Consider the following 11,440-nt stretch of genomic DNA (forward strand, 5'->3'; position numbering starts at 1 on the left):
AAAAAATCTTGTAACATGCTTATTAAATAGAGCTTACAAACAATGTTTCATGTTAAAAACCTGAAGATGACCTAGGAAGGTCACAACGTTGTTCTCTCCTTATCAATAACAGTGTTAATAACCCTACCAGCCGTTCTGAGATATGAGTAATAAACAATGTCATTTTTGTTTGAAAAATGTTATTTGTTTGTTTGTTGTGAAGCGCAACTCACTGCAATTGGTTAGCTGTTGTACTCACCTAGAATGTCGAAACCCTATTTTTTATCATCATGCGCCTAGCATTAACACTGAGCGACGGCGTGTTCAAAATAAAATTTATAGAATACGTAATGTTTATTACAAATATTTTAAAACAATGCTTTACCTACTCATAAAATAAACTTTATTCAAAGAAAAGGATCCGATTACAATATAACAGCATTACCACAAACCTAACCCAATGAATTACAATAATATATATATATATTATTTGAATTATTATAGCAATGTAAAGTTTCCTGCTGGAACAGCGGTAAGTCTTCGGATTCACAACGCTAAAATTACCGGTTTGATTCCCATCAGTGGACACAACAGGTAGCCAGCTGTGTTTTTCTGACATAAGTTCTTATTCAGATTGTTGCAAAACTGATTCATCTGTTATACCATAAACTTTTTTCAGGTGGTCAAAAAGATCTTTCTTCTCTTGGTATGGCAAAAAGCAAGACAGAGCAGCATTGAAATTCTGAAAATAGTAATTTAATTTGTTACTGCTTGAACCAGAATGTAAAAATTTCAATATTAGTGCGTGCACGTTTGTTGAGAATTAAATATTTATGATTAGACAAACATATTTATTATCGCTACGTTGAAAAACGGAATAGATAAGTTAAAGTAACATTATGTAATATAGCTGAATAACAACGACCTAAAAATATAAAAAACAAATAAAGAATTACCGCATTTCTATTTTAATCATATTGACGAAAATATATTTGTAAGTGTTGCATAGTTTATGTGAATTATGTGTTATGAATACAAAATAAAACTGTTTCAAAAGTCTCTGTTGATGAATTTCAAGGATATTTCCTTCCTAAAGATACAACGCTAAAATCAGGGGTTCGATTCCCTTCGATGGACTCAACAGATAGCCCGTTGTGGCTTTGCTGTAAAGAATCACACACACATTACACATACGCAAAGTATTAGCTATAACCATAATTATTATTTTCTTTGCCTTCATTTTAAACTCGGTGTATATTTATTTATTATTAGTTGTTTAAATGTATAATAACGCTGCAAAAGTTTGTAATTGGTGTTTATTTATAAAGTTCATAGCTGGTTTAGAATGTCAATAATAATACTGCACAACAATTTTTTTGAAAAGTTTTGTTTCGTGAAAAATTTTTTACTGATTGTGACAGGTACCTGGTGTGTATGCACAAGTATAGTTTTGGTTTTGCTTCATCACGTAGGAACTCTGAGAAATAGACAGTTAACTGTTTACCGGCAATAACGTATTAAATTGCATTTATGTTTCTAATATGCTCTTAAATTCAACATAATTAAAAGTGTTTTGCTCCTGATTTTCGTTTGTATTTAATGTCCGGTGCATCACGTTGCAGTGTCCAACAGTAGTAAGCAACCATTGACGTATTTCAGTTGCCCTCATATCGTTTTTCTATTGTAGCAATGTTCTGACAAAACCTTTCACCGTGTTTCTCACTGACAGCACTGAGATTTGCGGGGAAGAAGTCCAAGTGTGAGTGGAGGAAATAAATCTTGAGTGACATGTTGCACTTCATTGTTTTGTTTGCTTTGAGAAGTTTGTCTATCAGCTGAATGTAATGTGGGGCTCTGTATTTGCCAAAAACATTGTCAACAACGTTTCTGAAGGCTTTCCAGGCAATTTGTCCGGCCCAACTAACAGATCTTTGAACCGCTTGTAACTCATAACATGTCTGATCTGAGAGCCCACAAAAATGCCCTCTTTGATCTTGGCCTCAGTTATTCTTGGGATCATCTGTCTTAAATAACGAAAACCTTCGCCTTCTTTGTTCATTGCTTTCACGAAATTCTTCATAAGTCCTAATTTTATGTGAAGAGGAGGCAAGAAACTCTTTGCCGGGTCGACAAGCGGTTCATGCGCCAAATTTTTCTCTCTTGGAACTAACTTTTTACGGAAGTGGCCAGTTCTGTCTAAAATAATGTGACTCTTTGGCACGACTGTCCCATTCACAGATGAAACAACAGTACTTTGTATAGTCGAGCTGCAGTCCCAGTAACAGAGCAAAGACTTTCAGATCTCCACAGATATTCCAGTTGCACTTGCTGTACTGGATGTGCTTGAACAACATTTCCATGTTCTCATAGGTTACTTTCATGTGTGCTGCATGGCCAACATGTATTGAAGGGTGAACGTTGTCATTGTTTATCAGAACATCTTTGAGGCTTAACACTAATGAATCAATGAAGAGACGCCACTCTTGCGGGTCATGGTCACAACCCAAAGCAGAGAACAATCCTTCGATGTCAACACAGAAACAGAGACTGTCAACTTGTGCAAAGAATTTGGTTATATCATCTTGGCAGCTTCGAAAAACAGAAATTTTCGTCCCTGGTGACAGTAAACACCATTCCTGCAGTCTCGAACTCGGCTTTTGTTTTTGACAGAGCCAAATCTCTGACCAGATCGTTTAATTCTGACTGTGTTATGAGATATGGATTGCCTGAGGAACATGGTTCAAAATCCAGATCAATGTGACTGCCAGTTCCTTGCATTGCAGTTTCTTCATCTGATTCGTCTAAGGTCCATTCCTCTGGTGGTTTCGGAATTGGAAGACTGTCGTCATGTGGCATGGGTCTTATTTCTAAAGGCAGATTAGGGTATTTAATTGACTTCTTGTTTTTGGCAGAGAAACCAGAAACATTAGTCAAACAGAAGTAACAGTCCGTCACAGGGACTTTCTGTTCTCGCCATATCATCGGCACAGCAAACGACATTGCCTTTCGAGTGCCTCTGATCCAAGCTCTCAGACAGACAGCACATGTCGCACAACTAATGTGAGGCACCCATTCCTGGTCTTAATCACCAATTTTACAGCAGAAGTACAGATGATATGCTTTCTTCACAAAAGCAGTCATTGAGCGTCTCTGATGAACAAGCGTATACCCGCCACAAGTGTAGCAAAATGTATCGCGGCTGTTAAGACATTGACAAGACATATTGACCGACACCAATCGTCCTGTAAAACGTCTATAAGATCTAACTTACTTGTTACAGTGCTACTGAGGCAACGCTATATGCTAAAACAATACGTACACACTATAAGGTCTATATTAATCCAATAAGCAGCATCTGTATATGCAAGTCACTTTATAGCCTGCTAAGACAGTGTCAAGCTGGCTTTGATTTGCTCAGGCATGCTCGGACAACCACAGAACAGCTTTCAACCTGGGCTGGTTTCACGCTCAGACTGCACAAAACATTGTTCATAGGTCTCTTACAGAAACGAAAATTTTTGGACACAAATATAAGAAAAACGTGACAAAACTGAAGATTTCGATGAAACGGTACGTGATGGGCAAATTTGGATGTGATTTTCGTGATCAGTAGCCAAAAATCTATAAGGAACACCCAACAGTGTTCAAGAAGCAAAACTTTGTTGTGCAGTGTAATGAATTAACCATTTTAAATTGTTCGTAATGCATCTGTATTACTTACCGCTCGAACAATATCGAAGTCCTTCAGTCCTTTTTGTTGGAGCAAACGATATTCATCATCTAGAGTCGTCCCAGTCAGTAAAGGATCGTCTGTGTTAACTGAGAAGTTTGCGTTGTCTTCGGCAAGCCTGTAACGATTGATGTAATTCATCAAAAGTAAATCTTTTCAAAGACTTTGACAAAACAATATGCATATTTGATTTGTCTCAGCCAAATATATTAATATCTTAAGATTATATGTTGCAGCCGATCAGAGGAAAATCAACCGATTAACACCACCAATTTCTAACTTTTGGAATACAAACAAAAGATATGTGGGATTGATTGTAACATTACAATGCCCCAGTAGTCAAATGAGCGTGCATGTTTGATGCTGGGCTTTCATTCAAGACTCGCACGTTGTGAATTGAGCATCCAAATAACGAAACCATGCTGAGTCCTAGAGCAATAGAAAAAGACTATTAGAAAATATTGATCGGTTATAGTTAGCGCCAGTTTTCCGCTTCAAGTATGATACTTGAATAAATGTATTTATATTCACATCATACTTTCAGCTGTTTAAAAGTGTGAAAAACTTCAGTAGACCTGTGCTTGATAGTTGTTTACGTGTTTACTATAGCAACGAAATATCGTCAATTGGATAATAGAAACAACAGTACTCCAAATACTACATAACGAAACTGAAGTGTTATTGCAAAGAAATGCCTTACTTGACAATTGGATGTTTAGTACAGTTTGCAGGAACAGCACCAGTAAGGTAGCTACTATGAGGGCACGTTTCAAAATGGATACCCTTCTTCAGTAAGTCTTGATAGAGCGCTTTATCACTTAAATCCTGTACCCATGACCGATTCTTTCTATCTGAAGGAATTTCACGTGTCTGTCGACACTACTTGGAGGTCCAGCTTCTCCTGTATGTGCTGTTCTGTGTATTCCTAGTTGTGCTGCCCTCTGTTGGATGATAGTAATAAAAAGAAGGGCACATTTTATTCCATCGTTTTATGTAAAGCTTTTACTTTCAATTCCTTGAAATTAAACTTTATATGTTATGTTAACAGTTATGTTATTGACTGCTGTAACTATTGGTGAACTTTAGATGGATTCCTTAGATGTAGATGAAAAACAAACACACAAAAAATGCTATGAGATTCAACATTACAGAGAAATTCTTCCCTTTTTAGCAGTTTCATTTTTCTAGGTCATGGTAAATGATTCTAAGAATTAAAACATATATGTTTATTTTAACATATATTGATATATGGTGTAACCGTGTACAAAATATTAGATTTTACGATACAATAAATATTCACTTTGGGATGGTACTAATATTTTTTTTTTGCATCTGCGTTTTTTCAAGTGTAAATAATTAAATATTTTTTTCTCAAACTTTGTTTTTGACATATCTTTCAAGAGTAGTATCATGTTTAGAGCTTGGTTACAAATCGCGTCGCATCCAACACCGTTGTTATTAAAATTTATGAGTTAGCAGTTTTTGTTTGTTATAGAAAAGTTATTTATTTAATTGACTAACCATCCACTCAGGTCGCTGTTAAATGAACTAAATTACATTAAAAAAACAAACGCCTTATACGTTTTTAATCGTAGAGTCTAGTTGAATTGTCTTATTTTATTACTATCTTCATTATTTCTAATTACAACATCCTTATAGGATCTTGTAAAAATGATGTTTTAATCTAATTCATTCCTTTCCAGCACTAGGAATATATTTTATTCATCATTATAACAAACTTATAAATACATTACGAACATGTACATGCAATATCTTATAGTATTATAAAACAAAGGAAAAAGAAGTCCTTCAGATGATCATCACGTTTCACTTTTAAGTAGCTGCTAAAATTTTATCAACGTGTTTTAGAACTTACTTGTACTGATAGATTTCATTAAAGAACCAATAATTTAACACTCTTTACAACCAGGGAAGTAAAAGACTTCCCACTTAATAATATTTCTATAAATATTTAATAATATGTTCTCTTTCTTTTATCGAGGCACTATCCTCAACGAGGTTGGAAAAGAAACACTTACCTCCCTTATCATCTTTATTAAGTTTTAGTTAACCAAACTTTTCACTCAATGATTCTCTTTGACAAGGAGATATTACAGTAACAACAGTATTATCAAGTGTCACGGTACGTACTTGAAATACTTCTATCACTTCCTTCTTCAATCCCTCTTCTCCTTCCAAATCCGGATTTGGCCCAATCCAAGATTTACTTAGGCCAATCCCAACAACGGACTTGTCTTTGAATTCTTCACACAGTGACAAAACCTCGCGAGCTTCATCTGAAAAAAAATGGGTCAAGGAAGTTGTTTGTCAAGAAAAATAGTATAAGTAAAAACATTACTTTCTTGTACATTAAGTAAGACCACAGAACTTAAACATAACAACAATAAGAAAGAGATAAGTAGACGTTCTTAGCTATAGAGATGCAACAGATTTATTTGGGTATTCGTAATACTTCTGAAAATCTACTATTATTCAAATCTCACCCAATATGTTTTTCGTGATATCACGTATTAATATTAAATTTCAGTTATCAATTAACATTTGAACTAATTAAAACACATAATATTCTTGTAAAGTTGTCCTATACATACTTCTAGAAAAGATAAAATCTCAACATTTTTATTCAGTTCATTTTGATCAAAAAGGATGAAATAACCATTCTACGCCGTCTAATTCTCCGTTCATTTCTTAATACAATAAACGTTCACATCAGTCTCTCTGGGCAAGAACTCCTTAAACTGTCTAGAATACCATAAAAAAATATTTTATCTTAAATAATTTTTTTTTCTTTTTTTGTTGTTCATTGTTAATTTACTCAAAGAGAAATATGATCTGCCGTCACCACAAGCAATAAAACCTGGCTTTTAGTGATTTAAACCTCATGTTCTACTGCTGAGCCGCTGTGGAATTTAACATGTTTAGAAATAATTTGCTTAATATCTTAATGATTAACTCTGTAGCTCATAGTTTTTAAACTAACGTACTTTAATAATAAACGAGCTCATTCCCAGTGGGTCAGCTGTAGGTTTAGGGACTTACAATGCTACATTTATATGTTTGATGCTTCGTGGTCATTAAATAACTTACTGTGAAGCTTTTAATTACAGAACAACAACAAACAAACAAGAGTGTTTGTTTTTGAAATTCGCACAAAGCTACTCGAGGGCTATCTGTGCTAGCCGTCCATAATTTAGTAGTGTAAGACTAGAGGGGAAGGCAGCGAGTCATCACCACCCACCACCAACTCTTAGGCTACTTTTTTACCAACGAATAGTGGGATTGACCGTAACGTTATAACACCCCACGTCTAAAAGGATGAACATGTTTGGTGTGACGGGGATTCGAACCCACGACCCTCAGATTACGAGTCGCACGCCTTAACGCGCTTGGCCATGCCGGGCCAGGAAAGACGTTAAAGGAAGTTACAGAAAAACAAGAAAATTAAATTCATAAAATAAGAGTTCTAGCCCAAAATTTAGGAGAATAAAAAAGATAAAAATATATTAAAATGAAATAAAAATGAGTTTATTTAAAATCAGCGTGAAAGAATACCTAATATAATTGTTAATGATATTTCCAATACATACTGCTAAAAAAAATTTAAAGAAACAAATACATATTTCAGTATATTTTTGTCATAACTAAATTTATGCGTGAAAAACATATCAATTCGTCTTCAAGTGTATTATTTAAGTGTGCGAGTGAAGTTTGAAGCAACTCAAACAAAACTCACCTCACTCAAGGAAAATACTACTCAAGGTACCCTAAACAAGGTTGTTGCGTGAAACTATGCATTCTTCATTAATTTTCGAAACAAACACCAACATGAATCTTTCGCGGCTCTTTTTGTCAGTGTGTACCTTCGTCTTCTGCACCCAAGCAGTCAGGCGCCATCTGACAGAAAATGAGATGGTGAGGGCGGTCCAGATGATGGAGGATGGCCAGACCCAAAGGTGGGTAGCACAGCACGTCGGTGTATCACCAAGCGTCATCAAGTGACTTTGGCAATGCTACCAGGAGACGAACTCTTATGGCAGGAGACCAGGTCAAGGCCGTGAGGTTAGCTGCGGCTCGACCACTATGAAATGACCGTCATCTTTCCACTGGAACCAGTATGTCGACCCAAACAGTTCGCAATCGTCTGCACGAAGGGCGCCTTAGGGGTCACACGGCCTGCAAGAGGCGTTATTCTGACAGCGCGACCCGTGCAGCCAGGCAGGCGTATGCTTGGGTGGCCACACGAAATTACTCATACTCTACGGGAATGCTCTTAACGCACGACAGTATAGAGACGAAATTCTGGAACCCATTGTAAGACTTTTTGTTGGTGCTGCCGGCGACGGGTTCATTCTCATGGTGGTTAACGCGCGAGCCCACGTCGCCAGACTGTATGGACTTCCTTGACGAGGAAGGTATAGAGACTTTTGAGTGGCCCGCCAAATCTCCAGATTTAAATCCGATTGAACATTGTTGGGATATGTTGTCGAGACGTGTTAGTGATCACCAACGCCCTCCACAGAATGTACAGGAACTCCGACAAACCCTGGTAGACGAGTGGGCTACCATACCAAAAGATAACATTGATAGACTGATTCAAAGTGTGCCAAATCGGTGTCAGAAGTGTGTCACAGTCCGTTGAGGTCACATTTGATATTGAATGTTTAAAACATTTCTTGAGTAAACGCATGCAAACTATTTAAAGTATTTTTTATATGAGATATCAGTTTTGGTAATTTTGGTCATTTAAAAAAAATATTTCTCCATATTTTACCGTTCATCACGCATTAAAAAATGACCCAGATGGAACTGAAATGAAGTAAATTACCTAAAAAATTAAAATTATTATCACATTTGGAACACTGAGATAAATTACATAATAAAACGTACTTGTTCAATTAATATTTTGAGCAGTTTATATTATGAACTATATACGGTGTGTCTACGGATTTACAACGCTAAAATCAGGTGTTCGATTCTCTACGATGGGTTCAGCAGATAGCCCGATGTGGCTTTGCCATAAGAAAAACACACACACACTTGATGCAAATCCGGTATTTGTGAAAAAAATTTAACTGGCGGTTCTTGCTCAAACCAAAAAGATTCTCTGGATTATACAAAATTATTAAAATCATGGCCTGAGATCTTGTTTAATAAAATTACAGTAAAGGTACATTTACCATAAATTATAACTCATCAGAAGTAATGGCGATAAGCGGTGTTGGGATAGAAATCCGAATAGTAAAATTGAATAAAAAAAATGGAGGTTTTGACATTAATATATTTGAAAGAATTCTAAGCAAACAGTAATCTAATATTTGAGAACTAACAATATCGGGAGAATCTAAGGAATAAAATAGATGAATCTGCAGACTTATTATACAACAATAAATTCATATAATATATTTATCTGAAACTACACTAAATCCGTAAGCAGTTATTATTACTCAAGAACTGAGTGTTAAATGGTGTTTACAAGAAATAAAAAATACAAAATCTGAAAAGATTATTAGCAACGACATAGTGATTTGTAGAATGGCTGCCAATTTTTTCAAGTTAAATAGCTTAATCTCTCGATATATTTGAAATCTAATTACAGCCGTGGCTATTTAGAATCCTATTTGATCTTATTTCAGTGAAAAATGTTACTACTGAGATACATTTAACATGTACGTGATTTACGTAACGTATCACATCTTCATTTTATGTTTCGAAATAGTGGAAAACAGCTGTTATAAAGACAGCTATGAATGTGACAATGCAACTGCAGACAATGAAACAACTCCTTTAAACTTAAAAACTAGTTTCTGAGCCATTTTTGTAACAAAGAATAAGCAGTTTGCTATATGAAAAGGTATCCCTAGAGAAATGTAATAACACAAGTTTATGTTTAATCTAGAATTTACAGGTACATTGTTTGTTTTTTGAATTTCGCACAAAGCTACTCGAGGGCTATCTGTGCTAGCCGTTCCTAATTTTGCAGTGTAAGACTAGAGAGAAGGCAGCTAGTCATCACCACCCACCGCCAATTCTTGGGCTACTCTTTTACCAACGAATAGTTGGATTGATCGTCACATTATAACGCCCCCACGGCTGAAAGGACGAGCATGTTTGGTGTGAAAACATTCGAACTCGCGACCCTTAGATTACGAATCGAGTGTTCTAACCACCTGGCCATGCCGGGAAAAGTAGTAAAATAGCACCTCTATTATAATATAAATACATATATTAATATTTTTAGAGAGTTCATACAAACTTCCATTGAAATGTGCTTCTTGATAGGAAGATGTAAAGGTAAGTAATTTATATAGTCTTCAGATAATTAATACAAAATAAATGTATCAGGTTTCATACCAAATTCCTATATAAACACAAAACAGTGTTAATGCCAAATTTAAATGTTAGGTTAAAAACGTTGACATGTAAATATGAACATAACGGTAATTATGATAAAAGATATGAATTTGAAAGTTACTAATAATTAAATAAAATAAATTAAAGAAATATAAAAATCATGTTTCTCCTTGTAACTGTATTTAGATAATATTATTTAAAGCATTACAGGTATGAAAGCTTTATATTTTTAGAAATGATTCATCGTAAGTATTTCAGGAGTTTAAAGTATATTTATTTTTGTATATTTATACATTTTTACCTTATTTATGATAATATTTTATCTATACTTATTTTAAATATTTTAACTTGTCATTATCGTTTATATTAATATTTTATTTATCATATATGCATTTTGTTTCATTATATTATGGTTACTTAATTAATTATCTTTTTTAAAGAAGTTTTAAATTGAAATTCATGGCTTTTCCTTACCTCCTTGTCGTAGTCATTAAATTATAAAATGTTCGTGGTAAATACATCACAAATGCCTAAAACAAAATATGTTATTTGAATGGTGACTACTATCAGTAAATCTCTATTTAGCCAGAAAAGGGATGACGGTAGGCCCTTTTATTTTGCTAGTCTATCATAGCTATATGGAAATAACCTTACCTTTGCAGTCATGTGAAATTAAACAGAATACAGCTTACCAGTAATCTGTAGATCACATGCAGAGTTTGAAACTAAGGTATTTACCTAGTCTCTCATGAAACACGACTCAAGCCACACATTTTATTTCAAAGTTAATTTAGGTATATAATTTACTTAACCTAGCTTGAACAAAGTCCATTTAACACCCTCTTCATTTTCCTAGGTTTTCACTCGTAAAATACAGATCAAGCAAGACAACAAACACGGTAACCATTTAAAACACTTAAGTTATCACATAACAATCATCTTTCTCAAATACATTTTGAGGAGCGACTAGGTCTTTCGATAAATGGCTGTAGTCTCTGATGCAACCACTCCTATATGCGTCAAAAAAAAAAAAGAAAAGCTGCTTAATAGAGATTTCAAAATTAAACACCTCAACAGTAACTACAACTATATTATTACTAGAAGCAGCCTAACGTATATTAAACAGTAACAATTTTTCATTACCAGCATTTTCTCTACCACAGTTAAGGAGAGAACGTGTTTTATGCCATAATCTTTTTCTGCTCGCTGAAACCCTTTCGTTACTAGTTCGAGAACCTTTCTGTAGGTTACCCTTTCAGTACCGAAGAGATCATCGCTGGTATTCATGTTGGCCAAGTTTGCAGGTCGATAATGGACCTCACTGTATACCACGCCTTCGCTGGCCTGTTGTTCAGCCAT

The 11,440-nt window shown here is 34.9% G+C and overlaps 1 pseudogene; it reads right to left on the reverse strand.

The window, feature by feature from the left end:
• Positions 1 to 488: 488 nt before the first annotated feature.
• On the reverse strand, positions 489 to 11,440 carry LOC143245662 (adenosine deaminase-like; annotated as a pseudogene).

This window comes from Tachypleus tridentatus, chromosome 2, assembly GCF_004210375.1.
Source record: "Tachypleus tridentatus isolate NWPU-2018 chromosome 2, ASM421037v1, whole genome shotgun sequence".
Lineage (NCBI taxonomy): Eukaryota > Metazoa > Arthropoda > Merostomata > Xiphosura > Limulidae > Tachypleus > Tachypleus tridentatus.